Source organism: Plectrocnemia conspersa, unplaced genomic scaffold (assembly GCF_051122295.1).
Source record: "Plectrocnemia conspersa isolate PC_06_02 unplaced genomic scaffold, ASM5112229v1 ptg000012l, whole genome shotgun sequence".
NCBI classification, from domain to species: Eukaryota; Metazoa; Arthropoda; class Insecta; order Trichoptera; family Polycentropodidae; genus Plectrocnemia; species Plectrocnemia conspersa.
Window position 1 is genome coordinate 29721233 of NW_028277176.1, and position 20521 is coordinate 29741753.

The window sequence follows — 20521 nt, forward strand, 5'->3', positions numbered from 1 at the left end:
ATAATACGTTATCATTGAATAAAGAACCGAATACATTTTTGATGGGTTTTGGGTTATTTGCTTCGATAACATTTTTTCCATACATACATTTTTTATTATGTATTACGTCGATATTTAGATTGTAATCCTTAAAGGTTATAAGCTGCTAAAATATTGTGATATTTTTTATAAAAGTATACAGCTTAGGATTATTTTACCATTAAATTGAGAAAAATATTTATTTGGCTGTGAAATGCAAATATTCTGATATTTTTACAAGTGTATGTACTACTAGTAAGTACTCAAAATTTTGCAAGATATGCAAATGTTATACAAAAAAATATTTTGAAATTTAATTCTGCGTCACGCAGTCGTTTATAAATTAAGTTTTTTAAGTTTGTACCCCTGAGAAATGAGGGAAGGCTCTTTCAATCCACGATCATCTTGACCAGAACTGGACTCTTTGTTGTTTTCTAATACAAATATTAGTTGACAAGTGGATGTATATTTATGTAATAGTAGATTCGTGGGTAAAATTTATCTACGTTGCATTCTATTAAATGTATAATTTAAGGATATACGTTTTTAACTGTTATTGTCCGCTCAGATACGCAATATTGTTTGTTTACGCCGACGAAAAAAATTCGTTTCTTAGAGAATCCAAGAAACACATCAATTAGTTTTATGAGGCCCATTTAGCGAGTCTTTTGCGACTAGTTTGTCATATTTGATATATTATAATCAGATGTGTTTTATTCTATTTTGATTTAATTGATTGTATCAATCATACTTCTACAACTAGTAGATATATTTTTATTGCACTATTTTGAATTTTAGTAACATCGTTTTATCTAATTGATTAAGCATTTATATTATTTTTGCACAATAATTGAAGTGGGGCAAGATTTTTTTTATCTACAATTACTAAATATTTTATATTATCAACTATTTCTATAATATAGTTATCTATAACTATTTTTATATTATTATCTAACATATCTTTATAATTTATAAAGATATGTTAGATAAGTATATTATTATAAGTGAGCCAAAGCATCGAAAATTTTATAGTTTTTTTATATGAAAATAACTTTTTTTCAATTAAATTATTAAAGTTATGTTACATTAAACCGTGCGTTTTTGTTGGTACTACTTAATTTTTTGGCTGACGAATGATTAAGGATAGCAATCAGACACAGTTGTTTATAGAAGTATGGTTATAATATTAACATAGCTATTAAATGTTGTGAATGTGATCGGCGCGTGAGGTGCCGCCAGCCGTTGTTTTCCCGTAGTGATCAACCAAAGAAATACGTCGCTTTCGTCGCCGTCATTTCAGTGTTGCCTAGCTTATGGACAAATAAATCGGCTTTCAGAGTTTTTAAATGAATAACTATATGTTTCTTTAGGAACATATTTATAAATAATTTTCGCTCTCTTAAGTAGTTAGTAAATAACTGCATCAATGCCTAATTTGCACATTTATTTTATTGCAAAGCATATTATTTTTAATTGGAAAGTAATTATATAATAATATATTTTAACTACGAAACATATCGATGACTTAAAAGTGTAAATATGGGTGAAATAGACTTACCAATGTCATCTTGTACCTTTAATCGAAAAAAAATGCTATCTCTAAAATCTGTAATTAAACACAAACTTGAGATATTGATTTATTTTCAAGTTGTCTATTTAGATTTTTGTTTCTCCTGTAAAGTAGTCAAATATGGAGTCATCGATATGTTGAATTCCTTTGTCGTAGATATTGCATTTATAACCCATTAGCTGAATAAAGTGTAGAGATCCATTAGCGCAGCTTAACTGGTAATATAAATTAAAATTTCTCTTTATGCTTGTCCTGAATTTTTTTTTTGACCAATATTTAAGAAAATTTTTAAGTAATAATAAAAATATCATGTTAGCTTATTTGGATTTTAAGTGCGCCACTTTATTTATAGTTATCGGATATATAAAAAAAATACAGATTGCTGGAAAGGTTTTTGGGTAATCTGAGTGTCTAAAATGTCTAACGATCCAATTTCATTCGTAAAAAATCTAGGTAAACACGTGAATATCCCCAACGTGTATACTTTATCTACTTTATGTGTAGCTATGGATGTTTTTTTCTTACGAAAACTTTACGCACGCCCCTCCCGAAGATGGATGAAGTGTTCCGGGAAGATCCACGCCCGCCCAAGTCCAATAAATAAAATCGTCGATGAGCTCGCGTGTTTTAAGTAGATTAGAAAGCCACCTTCGATCCGAAAACCTTTTTTCCACCACCGACAGGGTAGAGGATCCGTTCACGTTCAATGCGAGATGACACACTTTCCTACGTTATTGCTTTCGGGAAACATCCCAAAAACGCATTCCGCCGCGTCAGCCCGAATGCGACGTCGGTTATCTGTTTTTACAAATGAAACAGTCGGCTGTCAGTAACCCAAGATGGAGACAAAGCGTCAAATTCCTGACCACCCACCCCACGCCGGGAGATAAAAGTGACACGTTTATGCCATAACATATTTATGCTATGTGTATAAAATTCGATTTTTTGTTCTCTGCGTCAATATTGACAACGTTAACGTTCACGTCGTGTAATAAATGATACGGAAATTATCGACGTGCTCTTTCCACTGTCAATTTACGTCATTTGGATGATATTTTTCATATATAATAATACGAATAAATGGCTATGTACGTAAATAAATTTCATTCGTGCGAAATGGATTTCCGGTTCAATCCCCAATAGGGTCCGATTTGTGTAACTTTTTTTATGTTTTTTAATTTGCATCATTGTAATGTATTTAAATGTGATAAAATCGGAATTTATCTGTAGTTTAATACAGTAGTTTTTGCTTTCAAGTTGTTTTAACTTCACATTACATGGCAAAAATCAAGAATAAAAAAACTATAAATAACTCTTTGATGATCTTATACCATTGTGGTATTTTCAAATTTTTGGCATACCTGGAATGCATTTATAACGCGAGAAAAGAATCTATGTGAAATTTTGTCTTTGTTTGCCGGCATGCCAAACATACACAAAGTAAATAGCTGCGCGAAACCTTCTTAATATTAGAATTTTAATAATTTATTACAAAGCTATGCTTTGTAAACAATGTACTGTGTGATGTTTTGTAATAATAAATAATGTCAAAGTGACACCTGAATGTCAAATGAATCATAAAGGAATAACGTACATGACTACAAATTAGCAATCTGAAAACCATACGTTACGTTACCTTCAAATTAGATACCACAAAATGTGTTTTTTAAATAAGAATAATGAACGAATGGTTGATAATTATTAATTTTACTGATACTTGGTTAGTCTCATACTTTGCTTGTCTACATAATATTATTAAATAAAACATTTTGATATCTTTAACTAATCAAGTCAGACCTATATAACCAGTGATTAATTCCTAAAAAATCTGGATTCGAATCTTAAATGAATCCTGTTGATTTTTAATTTATATTGTGTCATTAAAAATCAGAATTATTAATTATTATATAAATTATAATTCCGATCTAAATCACTAATTAATAAGTAGTTGTTGACTGCGTTTACTTCGTTGTAACGCACTGAGCTCACGCCTGTCATATTATAATGGAATATTTTTTAAATATTATACGACGCCGTATTTATTAATTAAAATGATTTTAGATTGCAGTTTTTAATTTATTAAATAAAACAACGTCTAAAATATTTTTCCCGTTGTAGCGTATTGGGCTAACGTTTGTCATTCTGCTATTTATAGTCATTTTAATGCCATGTTTTATGAATGAATATATTTTCCATAAAATACAGCATTCAAAGTCTCTTTAAAAAGACTGAAATTTTCAGTGTGCTGAACCAAAATAGTTTGAATTAAACTGTTTAACTGGTCTGTTTTTATCCTGCTTCTAAGGATTGTATCGGTCGATTCGGCGTAGCTCCGCTTAATATTTCGTTTCCATGTCGAAAACGAAGTGATAGTTTTGTGGTCAAGTATGTATTTTAGCTGATATAATTTTGAGCAATGGGAGACCTCGGTCCTTCAGGACGAAAACATACTATTTTTGTCTAATATATATTTTATTATACGCTTTTACATGAATTCAGGAATACTGGGATATTTGGCACCGATCCTTGTTTTTGTTAAAGTAAGGTCCAACAGTTTGATAATATTATTGAGACCAATAATGAACTTTGCCGACGAAGCCCTTAGTAAATTTGAGTATTAAAAACTAATTTTGACGAATCAATTATGAGTGATACCGAAAAAACACTATTTTAAATAATTCTTTATATCGCATTGCGCAATGTTTAATTAAAATATATATTTATTATGATTATTATCATCATCAATCTTTGAGACTCAGACAATATTAAATACATTTAATATATGTCAACAAGGTAAAAAATCTAGAACACAAATAAATATGTTTTATTAGACCCTTTTAGCAAGTATTTTGCGATTGATTTCGTCGCAACGATTATGGGTGATCCCTAGAAATTTTCGTAGTTGTTTAGATGAACGCATTATAAATGATAAACTAAAACACAAAGCGAAAAATTATTGATGATTTTTCTTTTGCTCGTAAACCGAGATTCTAACTTCTAATATTTAAATAGGAATTTTATAGTTTTTCTTTAAAAACAGCATATTCTTATAGTAGTAAATTAATTGCAGTGAAAAAATTATACATTTAGGGTACTACTGTTTTTAAAAAAAGTAGTTTAATGTATATTTGAGAGCATATTTTAAATAAAATAGTTTCCACAGTCATAACTATATAATAATCCAACACATGACTTAACACCATTAAAATAAATACAACTTTATATTTTAACTAAAAATAATATTTGGTACATTGTTATTACAAATGATTTAATGTAATTGAATTATTTATTTGCTTTATGATTATTAGAGCATAAACTTCGATATAATTCAATCGGCATATGTATGTTATTTGGATCAGGAGAAATCGCGAGCTACGAAAAAGGGGAAATGTTATTGATTTGAGTAATTTTTTTACTGATTTTTTTGTTGGTTAATTTACCATCAATGTGCATGCTAATGAAGGAATATGTTCCTTCATAAGTATTTTGAATTACGTTGAAATATTTTATTTATTACTGGGAACTAAACTGCTAATTACATTCCATACAAAGATTGAATATTATGATTTTTAAACTTAGAAACAAGTATTCAAATAACGTTTAACAATTATAAATAATTAAAAATTCCGAAATAGCATAGTCCACAAGGTTCTGGACTTATATTACAGAGGCGGTGGGTTCGAGTTTTGCAGTAGACTCGAATTTTTATTTATTGAAATATATGTCATCGATTCCCAGATTTTCAGTCTAGTGTTTCAATAAATTACTTACAGGTATTTTTGTGTGCTGACTGATTTACCCTGTTGTAATGCATTGGGGTCACGCATGTCATGTTACAACTAAAAATAAACAAATAAATTAAATCAGGTTGATAAATTATTTATTTCTTGTAAGTCGTATATTGAGATATTAAAGTGCTTTTTCTATGCTTTAAGCAAAATCTTTGCTATTAAATTGCCTATTGATGTTACTCACAATGTGCTAAATGCCTCTAGAAACTGTCCTCACGGCTTCAACAATCATACACGACTTTATTAGTTCGCCATCGGTAAATAAATAAGCTACTTGTGAACTGTCTTTAATTACAGCCTTATTTTATTTCCGTATAAAAATACGTTTTTATTAAAAAAAAACAGTTTTTAACCTTTCTGCAAGTTGTGAATATCGTGTCGAGTGATTAGTTTGTTATTGAAGACGTATATAGTATTTTTTTAATACAGTCTTAATTTTATCGCATAATAAATTTAATTCGATAAGAAAATAATTTACACTTATACATACTCTGCTTCTGGCTTTGACATCGAATATACGAATATTTATTATAATAAAATATCGCAAAAAAACGCTGTCGAATTATAACTGCGCAACGTCCACTGTGCAATGCGAAGCAATAGGAGCACCACATACGGTCTTATCTCGCAACTCCTCAACTCGATGGCTAGCCGTTCCGTTATAGCGCATATATTGATTTTTTTAAGGATTTAAAATGTATTATTAGCTCATGGGACGGATTAAAATAGGCAGCGGCCCGGATTAAAACTTATAACTTCTATAGTAAAATACGCTCTAGTGCGCGATGCTAGTGAGATATGTTTTGAATGCGAGAGTTAATAACGAGCAACCGAACAACGGTTTATGTGTCATGGAAGGAAAAGGCACCCCTTCAAATATTTATCCAACATCTGTGCGTTGCTAATTATTTCAATCCGAGATTATCCGAGGATTACTCTTAATATAAATATAGCAGAGATTCTCAACGCGTGAATTTGCTTTATTGCCGATGACCTAGAAATACCAAATGCATCTTCGTTTTAATTAAACGAATAGTCTCGATGACTAATAGGAAATTCCACTTGAAGAATTTAATTTTTTAATTGATTAATTGTAGAGATGACGTGTGTTGAACGTGCTAATAATAAAAGCAATATATAGTCTGGCATTTAAAAGTAACCCGAAAGAAATTATCTTATTTTTGCCACCGACTTTCTTCCTTGATTGTTTTTCTTGAGTTTCTTAATATTCCCTTCGTCTGTAATTCGTTAACATCGCTTAAGTTACAATTGGGGATGATTGAGGGAAGTTTTGGGGGAAACTGTGCGATGGGGAAGTTAAATGATAATGATTGTACGATTAAGTGTATGATTGATTGATGAAGTATCTCGACAAATATTTTTATTGAGACTCAACAAAACTATCATTAATCTTCAATATTAGTTCACTGATCGAGAGAATTTATAAGTTGTTTTAGTTGAATTTATAAGGCAACATTTTAAAGCAATACTCACGTGTATCGTTTTGCACGTGTAGATATATTTATTACCGACCAGGGGCGAATTGGCTATCCGATACCGGCCTAGACTATTTTTAAAGTTCCTGTACGTACAATATTAATTTTATAAAGATCAATGGTTCATTGCTTAATGTAATGTTAGTATTGTTACGTAATACGTGAATATATTTATTTATAGTGCTTCTGCGACAATTAGATTAGTGTTTATAGAATATGTATCAGAATGGATACATGACAAATACGTTCAAACATTACGTTCTTTACTTTCCTAGCTGTCGATTATATTCACCAAAGTTAATTTCCAATCTGAGACGCGATCTGTAATCTCCTCGTAATATTATTCGTTTAATCACGTCCCGTAAACTAAGAGGCTGTTTGTCTCGAATCCGAAATCAATTACGTTAAACGGGTTCCGGAATTATTTCAATCAACTTAAACGCCGCCTAGGAAAAACCATAAAGCACTCCCCTTCGTTTATTTTGCGTGCGCCATTATTTCCACGGACCAAATCTGGGGATTTATCGGACGCCATTGCATCCGCGAATATTTTATTGCCAGCACTTAAATTCGCATTAGGTATATTTTGCCGCTTTACGACTCTCGCTAAAAATTAACTCCGCAAATAATATTTCGATTCCGGCATCACAACTCAGACAGGTACTTGGGGAGTTGGTTCTTCTCGGGAACTAAATTTCCGAAAGCTGTGTATGATTTGCGATCCGGTGCCCCGAGGCGATTCTCCGATCAAAGTTTGGCCTTTCGTGCTCGATCGTCTGTGCATAGCGTGTATAATGGAGCATTTGAAGAGTACGTGTTGGAGAATTATCATGTTAGTGCTTGTTGTAGTACAATAGGAATTTTGTACGCGTATTGATTTCGCGGAATCGGAGACGGGAAGTTTTAACTACAAGACGGAGGCTCTGCCTAAATAATAGATAGAGGTGTGCAATTTTAACCACGTGACAACGAAACGCGGTTAACTTTAACCTGCGCGTTGAAATTGAAAACGGCAATAATGTATCACGCTCGACGCCTTTGTGAAATGTAATAAACAACGATATGTTTTAACATGTATGTATGTATATATGAGAAGTATGTTATGGTATAGATAAATTCATATTATGGACTTGTATACATATGGGGCATTTAAACATGTCTTATAATATATTTTAGATGTGAAACTTAGGTCTCTGTATAAACTCTTTGTGTAAGATACTGTCATTTTATTAATACGTTTAAGTTTCAATTTCATTTCAATATAAGTTAGCCAAACTTTAATAACGAAAGCTCTCGCTGGATGGATAGAAAAGAAACTATTGAAATATTATATGACGAGTTAAAATGTAATAGTATTTTTAGTTTATGTTTAAATTTAAATAAATATATATTTTTTAATATTATTGAACATTTAGAAAACATTGTTGAATTTCTTATAAATAATAATTGCCAATGAATTTTCAGATTACATATGAATAGTACGCATTTTTTTAGTTATTTACTATCAACAATAATTCACAATTTTCAATATTTTATGTGAAAATTAAAAAATCTGGTTATCTCTAATTTTATTTTTTTAATAATTTGAGAGTAGAGTACGCTCGGGATAAGGATGCCGGTTTGTTATTGTGTGCGTGTACTTGTATATGAGAGGGAGAAGCGATGTAGCGTGTACTTCGTTGTCTCGCTTTCTCTTTTAAGGACAGTCGCTGATTCGTCAACGCTGGTATTCGTCATTAAAGTGCAGTGTGGCACAGAAGTTCGATCTTCTCTAGTGATTTATTTTAAATAATTTTGTGTTGATATTGGTTTAACCCAGATATGCCCACTGTCCCATGCGTAGGTCACTAAACTTGTGCCACTGTTTTTTATTTATAAATGAAATTTTAAGAGAACAAAATTTCTTGGGCATATCTGGGTTAATTGATATCAAGGCTTCAAATATGCACTGTAAGTTATTCGTTCTCTTACCCGTGGATTAAAATATTTTAATTATTTTTCCATTAATCCGTACATTGTTGGTTTTTTTACACTATTCTCTGTAAGGCTTAAAAAACTTATTATTCTTATTGTTGCGCCAAGGATAATTTTTTAATTTATTCAATGGATTCTAATGATTTAATAGAGTCGTCGAGCCATTAAACAATCTGCGAATAATTTCTTTCCCCATTTTATATCTTTTTGCTTTTGAAGAATAGCTAAAGACTTCATTATTTTTTTGACTAGTGAAAGATTTTGAATTTTGCAAATATTTAATTAATGACATCAATGTCTGGTTTCTTCGATTATATAATATATTTTTAATTGTCCGTTGAAATTTCCAACTTAGCTCAGATGTATGTATGTTAAATAAGCATATATTATCTTTTAAAATAAAAAAATTAAATATTCTGAGCGAAATTGTTTTGAGCCACACAGTTCACGTACACAATAACAAACCGGAATCCTTATCCCGAGCGTACTCTACATAATAATCTTACCTTAAAATTTAAATTCAATAAAATGACTTTTGATTTTTAAACTATTTATATAATTGCAAAAATTTAAAAATTAAATAAATCATATTCATATATACACATAAAAAATGTATAATATTTTTTTTAAGACTTTTTAATAAATAATTACAGTTATTACAAATATCATTATTAAACGTAAGCCTTTTCTAAAAAATTGTGATTAAATATTATTGTAAACTAGTAAAGAATGAAGGATAGGTTATACCTCTAAATTAAAAACTATTTAGAACTTAAAAATAGTAATAAATGCTAATTTAATTATATTACGTCCTCATTAAAATGTCGTTTAAATTCTAGATAGTAAAAATATTATTAGTAAGTCTATGATTTTATAGTTAAATATTATTTTTAATTTTTTTTTCTAAAATTGACAAACATAATAAACTATTTAGATTAAAATATGTTATTATATAATATTATAATTTTACATATTTAAAAAAGCCTATTAATAAATAGTCAATATGAATTTTCTCTATTACAGTTTTATATAATTCTTTTAAAAGAAATAAATATATTTTTTTACAAATATATTTTTAGGGAGGGGGGGGGGGTAGCCCTAGGAATGGTTGACGATTACGGCGTGACGTTTTTCGCGATTAAGGTGAAGGTGGCTGTAGATAATGCTCTGGGATCTTGTGGCTGCGTGCGGGGAGTGTCAGGTGTGATATTCAAATCTGTCGGTGAGGGGCTCTCTGGTTGTCTGCGTCGCTGGCTCTGCTGTTTCTGTACCTCCATCTCTTGTGGTGCCGTGGACCGTGTCTTGTCTCGTGCCTCAGCCGTCTCGTATCTCAGACCGTCTGCCTTTTCCTCGTCGGAGTCCGGGCTTATATCATTTAGCTGGCCAATCGCGATTGTGCATCGATCTCCTAACCAATCGCTGCAGTGGCTTCTTAGAATTCGAGAAATCGGATGTATGTTCAAAAGTGAATATTTTGCTTGGTGAAATACTACTGGCCAGACTTTCGAATTCTTCGGAAAAGGTTTGCATTGTGGTGATTGATTGCGTCTTTACCGTTTTTTCACAAAAAAATTCTCTTAACGACACGTGTTGTGTGTGGTCAAAAGAAATCCCTCTTGTGCCATGATGTTTGTCTCATTGTTAATAAATGAACGTTTTTGGTCACGGTCATTAACAGTGAGACAATCACCCTTTTAAATGTGTCTATATGTGTGGTCGCCACATATTTTAAATGAAAACAGTAAGAAGATAAAATATATGTATCAAATTTTGACACAATACTATGAAAATTGTCTTTAATGAATCCATTCAAGGTTGCTCTCTGCTTATGTCCTGATTTAGCGAAAGTAATAATTATTAACTAAATAAAAGTATTTCTATGAAAATTCATTTGACATATAAAACTGTTTTATAGTCCAGCATCTCCGGCAATTCTTCCGTAAAATAGGCGCGATCCAAAATTTGTGCTCAAAACCATAGATTTCGATAACGTAAATATTGTAAATTTTATAGTAATGTAACAAATAAAAAGAGAACTAACAACAAATTCAATTTTTACGACTTAATCTTCAGATACAAACGTATGTTATCTAAACAAAACTTAAGAGACGAACCGTTTGAGAAGTTTAACGATCTGTACCTAGGTGATTACTACTGTGACAACTGTAAATCCCTAGAGAAACTGGAACGCCAAATACTCGCCATTTGATCTGAGACTGTAATATATGTAAATCACCCGAGTCGAGTACATTAACTAACTTACTTAAATTTTATACGTATTTATAATTATTTTATTGTCGAATGATAGATAATAATCAAATATTACATCGTATTAATATTTATTAAAAAAATAGTTAGTAATGTTTTTTGATCCGTTTATTTATATTACACGAGAAGGTGTCATTTTGAACCTATGGCGATCCCTCACACGTACACGATTGTTTACCAAATTTATTTATCAAACGCAAAACGAGCGGACTGATGCATCAAAGGACGCCATCCGCGTATTAAATGGTACCCCATTCGTTTCGCCCCACCCCGTTTATTCAACTCACCTCACCAGACTCGCCCAGGGTTGCCAGATATGAAAGGCTACAAAATGAAATAAAAAAACGCGATACACTTTCTTGAAACGATGATGACTCTGCGAAATTTATTCGTACCCTAATTGTCCGATTCCCTTTCGGCGAATGAAAACGTCGCCGCAAAAATTTCGCCCACTGGCAACACTCTGGGATTTTTCGCCCACTAATTGGTTTATTTGCGGTCGGATCCCCCCTTTTATTATTTTTTTGCCCCGGCTCGCGCCCCTCAAAGAGCGACCCCCTCTCATCGGCGACAATATATCACATTTCTTTTCTTACCTGCTGCCAAATTATGGCATCGTATACCTTCTTCTCTTTTTTTCTCACACGCAATAAAAGCCGAGATTCACAAACGCGCGTATGATGTGTACATTTGGAGGCTGATCAGAAAGTTACTGAAAATAATATATAATATATATATATTACATTTCGGTTAAAGTTTAAGTGCAATGTGGCTCTCAAGAAAAATTTGAAAGAATGTTGAGTTGAAGTACCAGGAGAAAAAATCCCTGGGAGTCGATAAGCCAGAGAATAATTTAAATATAAGTCCGATAACTTTTGGAACATACCATATATCTATGCTTCAGATTAAACATAATGCGATACACATGCGGGTAATGGGACGTGAGCGCGTAAATGCATTACGCGCCTAATATGTTTGCATTCCTCTGCGTGCTATTCCATTTTCGGTTTGTTCGCAAATATTATATTATATATTTTTTTTAGCCTCCAGGTACATATACAAGCGCGTTACTAGATAACGACGTTATGTAGATTCTTTATAATGCGGAAATATGCGATTTTTAATGCGCTTCTCGGCGTTTTTTCATACATCTGCATGGAGGTTGAAAAAAGTTGGACGAATTTGTGTCAGTGGCGTTTGACGATAACGAAATTAGGGTTGTAAATTGGAATAGAGTATAAAAGTATTTTTTATTTTGTCTTTCAATTTTTTAGGGAAGTTGATATAAGTGGCAATAAAATTTAGTCATAAATTTTTACTTTTTTTATATTATGGTATCTCAAAATTATGTATATTTAAAGAAAATTAGAAATCAACAATTTTTTTGTGACAAAGATAAGATAATAATTGCTATTTTTAAGTATTTTATTAATCAAAAAATATTAGTAACGAAGACTCTTCAATAAAATTGGTAGAGTACGCTCGGGATAAGGATGCCGGTTTTTTATTGTGTGCGTGTACATGTATATGAGAGGGAGAAGCGATGTAGCGTGTACTTCGTTGTCTCGCTTTCTCTTTTAAGGACAGTCGCTGATTCGTCAACGCTGGTATTCGTCATTAAAGTGCAGTGTGGCACAGAAGTTCGATCTTCTCTAGTGATTTATTTTAAATAATTTTGTGTTGATATTGGTTTAAAACCCAGATATGCCCACTGTACCATGAGTAGGTCACTAAACTCGTGCCACTGTTTTTTTATTTATAAATGAAATTTTAAGAGAACAAAATTTCTTGGGCATATCTGGGTTAATTGATATCAAGGCTTCAAATATACACTGTAAGTTATTCGTTCTCTTACCCGTGGATTAAAATATTTTAATTATTTTTCCAGTAATCCGTACGTTGTTGCTTTTTTACACTATTCTCTGTAAGGCTTAAAAAAGTTATTATTCTTATCGTTGCGCCAATGATAATTTTTTAATTTATTCAATGGATGATTTAATAGAGTCGTCGAGCCATTAAACAATCTGCGAATAATTTCTTTCCCCATTTTATATCTTTTTGCTTTTGAAGAATAGCTAAAGACTTCATTATTTTTTTGACTAGTGAAAGATTTTGAATTTTGAAAATATTTAATTAATGACATCAATGTCTGGTTTCTTCGTTTATATAATATATTTTTAATTGTCCGTTGAAATTTCCAACTTAGCTCAGATGTATGTATGTTAAATAAACATATATTTTCTTTTAAAATAAAAAAATTAAATATTCTGAGCGAAATTGTTTTGAGCCACACAGTTCACGCACACAATAACAAACCGGAATCCTTACCCCGAGCGTACTCTACGGTAGCAAAAAATATGTTTGTCTAGCAGTTTTTATTATTAAAAAAAAATCATTCATAATTTATTAGTAAAACCTCAGCTTCAATATCATTTAATATATTTTACGAATTTGATAAAATAATATATTTTTACAGTTATATTAGCAAACAACAACCATCACTTCCATATTTTTTTAAATAGTTTGAGATTCAGATTTCTGTATAATATATTTTTAATTACTATGTTTAGCTTCCATTATCTTATTCGAATTTATGTTCATGTATAATTATAATTATAAAATAATTTTAAACTATGTGGTAGCGCTCTACTCTTGCCAAAGAATTTCGGTAGCGTTTTCAAAGTACATAGAGCTCCTACAAAGTAACGCAACGCGAGCGAATAAGTAAAAAAACCGAGTGAGATGTTTTTGACCCTTAGCTGGAACAATCTCTGGAATCTGGGCCCTACTTTGCATAGTTTTATCCCGGCTTTCGAGAGCGCCTCGGGAGAGTCGGAGCCAAACGACCCCTTAGCTCTTTTCGCAACCCTGATAATAATGATCAATATAATCTGTCAAAAGCACATGTGTTCGAGTAGAGGGCGCTCGTCTTGTGCAACGGCGCATTTAGGGCCAACACCTGGCGGTGTTATTTACATTAAGGCAAAGGGGCTAATTTGAATCTATCAAATCGTAAATCAGACCCGAAATCGCTCGCCGTCGCAACCTTACGAACAAATTGATTTTTAACGACGATAACCATAAGTAATTCGAAATTTGTTTTTTTTTTCAGGTTAGTGACTATGAAAAATATGAAAAATTCAACCGATGAACTTCTTAAGTAAGGTAGGATTTAGAATATTTTTATTTTCTATGTTTAAGAATAATGACATAATAGCATACCCATTTAAAAATCAACATATTAATAGTAGTTAGTTGATATTTAAAATCAATATATTATTAGTCATTCTATAATTTGTATAACAAAGCTTTTATTTAAGTTTGTTTAATTCCTATATTTATTATATTATTTAGGCTTAGCAAACTAACTGATATTTTATGCGTACTTGTATTATATTGTTTATTATAGTACGAAAATAGTTTAAATAGGATTCAACTAACCTAATTTAACGTCAAGTCTTTACAATTTATTGCCCAGCACCACCGAGGCCATAAATACGTTTTATTTTTTAATTAAAAACATCATAATGTCATTGTAAATACCCGTGCGATGTTTCAGATTTTGTAACAGGTGCCCTCGAGGGCTCTAAATCTGCCGTTTCGCCCACGAACGACCGTCGCAAATATTCTTTCGTTATTATTATTTATATTGCGGTCGTATCTCCCAAAAATGTATTGTATAATACACAAACGGGGCATTGTTACATCGGAGTTTATCAAAGGGTTGACGCGAAGCGAAGACGTCCTCGAAAAAGTTTCTGTTGAAAACTCTGAGTAATTTATTTCGTTGTGTGGGCGTATGTGTTTATTGCCATAATCGACAATGGGAACGACAATTTCGTGTATGGTTACATTGTAATAGTACTACACACAATGTGGGAGAATGCAACTGGCCATTTATCTGTGAGTGGCATCGTCTACTCTCGGACAGTTTCGAAAATGTTAATTTTGCGCTGTTTTCGATGTGTGGTTTTGATGTAGGTTTGGCTTGACTCGAGCTTATACAATGTGTTTTATTTAAATAGTAACTTCGTAGTAAGTATATTTAGTTTATTGTTCCAGTATTTCATTGGCAATATTTCTAATTTAAATAGGGTGTTATTCCATATCAGGGGTCGGCAAATTGTTTGTAAAGAGCTAGGAAAGAAATTTAATTGATTTTTACTGTTGTTCATTGTAGTTTCAAGTTTTATTCGCTGATTAAAGTCATTCAGTATTTTCGTTGAGAAAAAATTCAATGAGCTCCTTGAGTTCAAAAAATCTCAATAAAACATTACCATGACTGAGCCATCGAATTGCTGTATGGTACAGAAAGTTTTTATTTATGATAAAAAAAAGTCACTGAACTGGCGACGGTTAAATTCACCGCTGACTGGTTCAATAACACATGATAGATTGAGATATTTCCCTCAAAACATCTGCGGGTGAATCATCAGAGGCTTTGAACGCCTTACGTTTCTAAGAGCGTCATATTTTTCCCCGTTTTGCGCATATTCAGATTGAATTGTATATTTTTAACGTTATCTCAACTTCATTAAAAATATTTTCGTCTCTAGTTGTTCCATGCAGACATTTCATAACTTGTCATATCATACAAAGCATTGCCTCCTTAATCTACATATACATAAATCCTTATTTTTTGTGAATTATTTTATTAAATACATTAAAGAGGCATGAAAAATATTATTTTTGTATTTTAAAATAATGTAGTGTATTTTAAAATAAAATGGTATAGTCTATGATGTACAAAAGATCCCGTTGAAAAAAATCGAAAATGGCTTTAAAAAACAAGCGATAAAGTTATTGTAATGTGCACTAGGTCTGAGGAGGTTAACCTTTTGTATGCCACGGACGGCGTACGAAGCTCTATCGAGACACGACCGTATTGCATACAAAGCTCTCGCAAAAACTCACTTTGAAATAATATTACAAAACTTTAAGTATATAGAGCAATCTATGTAGAAACGTTTAAAATTATTACCATCGAATGGCTAAATTATGTGCTAACTTTTCAACGTCCCCAGGACTGTCATAAGCAACTTGTGCCTTTGTAATTTTTATTAAAAATGGCTGGCATTTCAGTTGTATATAACGCTAAGGCACATACATAGTTAAATAAACAGCAGTATGTAACGCCAGTGGTTTCTAAAATATATGCTGCGGCACCGCTATTACAAGATTTTAATTTCAAGTATATAATTTCTATTTTCACTGCAATATTGTGCAAACCAGTTACTCATTTAGTAACTAACTGTTTGTATATGCCTTTAAAATGGTAACTTTCTCTTACTATCTTTACCTAACCCTTAATAAATTATGCATAATATTCGTTATTATGTGTTGCAAGTGCACTTGTTATAATTTGACTAGACATGAATTTAAAAAAAACGTCAAGAGTCAAACATTTTTGGAAACTGTTAGATAAAGTCGAACAAAGTCTTTTGAAGTTTTTAAATTGGCTGTTGATGTTACTCACAATGTGCTCAATACTTTTAAAAACTGTTCCACCGAAATAAGGCTGCAACAATCATACACGATTTTAATAATTCCCCACCGGTAAATGGCTTATTTTATTAGTTAATAAATTAACTGATGCATATTATTTTCGCAAAAAAATGCGTTGTGATGAAAAATTCTGGTTTAAACTTTTGCACTTTTCTGGTCGTTCTGAATACCGTGTTGAATGCTTAGTCTGGTAATAAATACGTAATTGTATTATTTTAGTACTGTAAGCATAAAACATAATGTTTTATCATCTAATTCGATAAAAAATATTTTTATAAACACAACATTCAAAGTTCATTAGCATATTATTTTCTGGTTTTGTCAATGACAATACGAATATCCACAGATAATAAAATAATAACGAAATTGCGTAATGTCACAGTGGAATGCGAAGCAATAGGAGCACCACATACGGTCATATCTCTCAACTCCCAAACTCTAGATATTTTTTTTGAAATTTTCAAGAGTTTGACAGTGTAAATTTATAGGTCGCGAACCGGATTAAAATAGGCAGCGAGCCGGATTCGGCCCGCGGGCCAGCGTTTGTTTGGGTGCTTTCGGCTCTCTAAATTTTCAATACAGTATAGTATTTAAAGATATCATATATAATATCCATAATTTGCCATTAGCCCTTTTTATACATTAAATATGTAATAGCTTCCACGCTTTACATGTCTATAGACCATTGTCACAACAATTAATCGAGATGCGTTTATTTATTTTATATTTTTTTAAATATTTTTCTTATAAACATAATATAAAATAATGTTATTTTTAAAAGTATTTTTTTAATGAAATAAAATCATGTAGTAAAATATTAACCATAATGCTGAAATATGCATATATTTATAACTTATTATTAATCAAATTATTTTATCAATAAAAAATAGCTTCAATATAATGTAATTTATTTTACATAGGTATATAGTAATTTTAATTTGTTAGAATATTATCTTTTTACAGTCATTCATTAATATATTTTTGTAGTTTTGTTTGACAATGAATGAATGCATTATTTACAAAAATCTTCATTTTTAGAAGTTGTAGGGTCGTTAAAGGCTTTTCTGAGATCACTTAAATTACTGACTGGTGTTCCGAAAAATTAAGTCTAAATGTTTAAAAATGTAGTAATCTTAATAATATAGACTCTCCTCTATATTATAGAGGATAAGCAATATTTAGTGAATCATGAAGCTTCTCGCATTATTACTGAGCAATATCTTTCCAAGTATGTTTACCAACATCGGTTGTTTTAATTTCTCTATGATATATTCTTTGCTGTCTAACCATTGTCTTGATATTTTCTTGTTATCGTAAAGAATTTATTTATTATATGCGTTTATTCACTTTGAAAATGGCTTCTTATTGTTTATTAGAACTAATAAAGAACGGACTTCAAAACGTTTCTGTTTTTGTCTTTTGTGACACTCAAATAATAAATGCAAATATTCTATTAAATTAAAAAGACATAAGCTGCATAATTTACGTCATAATTTTATTACCATACTCCATTTTATTCCCAATGCAATAAAACGAAGCAATAGCGGTTATTTTTATTTATTTTCCCCAGACTTAAAAGCTCTTAAAAAGCTCCGCCGTGCAACGAGCGAATTAGTTTTCAAAAAGTAGAATTGAAAAATGAGATAGCGTCCGGAGAATTTGTCGTCGAACTTTGTCGATGATTGAAAAAACTTTTCATCCCCCATCCGTCCCCTATCGTGCCTGAGTTTAAGAAGAGCAGTAGCGGCGACCCTAAGGTCAAAAATTGCCGAGACTCCGTGACAAATGGCCTGCGGGATTAATCGGAGGGGGCGACGACAGAGTGACCCCGAGAATACGAAATGTCATTATTTGCGCTACGCCCCATTTAGTCGGCACTGACATTCAGATTTAACCCTTTGTGTCCGGCATGGCGGGGCACCGGATGAGCCGGAGGGAGGTTATAATTTTAACCCTTTGCGCGCGCCACCAATCAAACGCCATTGTTTGATCGCCGGTCGACCACCTGCCGCCGTTAATCGAATTTCAAATCAGGAAACCGTGTGGCCCGTTGCTCAGATTTGATAATCCAGCGTGTTGATTTTATAAATCACATCGACCGGTTTGTGCTTTTCGAAAGTACGTACACACGTTCGATATATTGTGTGTGTGTCTCTTCATACACGCATACATGCGTTTGCTTTTACAATTTTCGAAAGTACACGCGAATGAGAGAGGCGCACCACGTCTAAAAAGAAACCAGGTTCTGAAAAAATATTCCTATTTTTAAAACATGTTGAATAATTGTAGAAATACGTAGGTATGAATAAATACTATTTTAAACTAGTTCATAAATATTAGTATTTGTATTAATAAACCCTTTCTAAGTAAACTCCCGGGTGGTTCTTTATAAGCAAGACCATTGTGTTCACTTTCCGATAACAACAAAAGAATATGTGTGACTTGTATGCTTTTGTTGGCATGTGGCAATCCCTTTTTTGTCCTTGCTTTGTATCACATTTTTTCAAAGAACTTTCAATTGCTTTAATCAGCCAATATGTTAGTTGATTAAATGAGGATAAATTATCACATAATGTTGTATTTTATTATTAAATTTAATATTTATAAACTTACTCATTTAATACAGTTTTACTAAGACAAGTATTTATTATTTTTTATATATAATTATATAATATTTTTATCTAAATACTTGTTAGGACAAATATAGTTGAACTCGCCACCATTTGGTTTAAAGATTAAACATTTACGATTGTAGTTAACTTTATAAACTGCAGTTTTATTCTGACTGCTTTAAACTAGTTGATATGGTAGATTATTGGCCAAATTTCTACGTAAAAATTGTATGATAGAATTCAAATGTCGTCTTTTACGATTTCAATATTTTTTTATACATATGTATATGATAATATCTATAAGCTAAAGTAGCTTAGGATCTGATTTTTTATATATGTACGTCGTGGAATTAATAAATTAATTATCACGATATTTATTCGTGAGATAAGGAAAATGTAGGAAAACCTGAGCAATCGAAATTATTATTATTTAATAATCACTAATTCTAATCTTCCAGACACGATAGAAATTTCGACGATTCTGCTCTCTATGTTACAAACATAAAATTATTTATCACTTTTCCATAAATAATCATGTTTTCAACTCATTTTTACTGTGACATAATATTTAATTTTAACATTTAACATCAAGAATGGTATAATTTTGTCAGTCATAAAAAGTGCTTTAAAAAAAATAAGTAAGCACAATTAAAATTTTTATACAGTCGAATGTTTAGTTTAGCTACTTCTGCTTTAGCTGCTTCTCCCATATAATGCACCAGCTCACACCACATTACACGCGAAGGACTTTTGCATAGTCACAATATATTTTCACACTTAACAGATTACTTCTTTCTTATGAGGCTTTAAAACCACTTGATAAACTACAACACATATTGGTGAATCATAGTTATTTTAAAGTATAAGGATTAAGTGGATTTATATAACAGTAAAAGTGTTTTTTTCCCCAGTAAAATTTTATTTTCATTACTATAAATATAATTTAATTTACTCGATAGACGCTAGTCAAATTATATTTTGCTCCACGATGTCTATGTTTTTTTTTTAAATTGATAGTTTATTAGTTAAACCAGTCTTATGTTTATAAAAAAAACTGTTACTTATTAATCTAGATATTATAAATCTCGATTCTGAATATAATAAAATTATAGTATGTTCTCAATAAAATTAATATTTTAAATAATTATTCTATCTATCTAGTTAATACATAAAAACAAAGAATGACTCACTTCCGCCCTTATTTTCTTAATTATTTCGTAAAGTGTACCGTGTATTTTCACAAGCAAAACGTCTACGACCTTTGGACGACCTTTTCGTTTCCACTTT

At 31.3% G+C, this 20521-nt stretch overlaps 1 protein-coding gene across 5 annotated transcripts in view; it reads left to right on the top strand.

Moving 5' to 3' along the window:
- The window catches only part of sli (slit guidance ligand), a 297347-nt gene that overhangs the window by 40533 nt on the left and 236293 nt on the right, over positions 1–20521 (top strand). Inside the window, exon 1 of one of the 5 annotated variants that reach the window (XM_088200775.1) lies at positions 14227–14282. The exons of the other annotated variants lie outside the window; for them this stretch is intronic. The gene's annotated coding sequence lies outside the window, so the exon portion shown is untranslated. Of the gene's footprint in view, positions 1–14226; positions 14283–20521 lie in introns of those variants that run through there. 5 annotated transcript variants of the gene reach the window in all.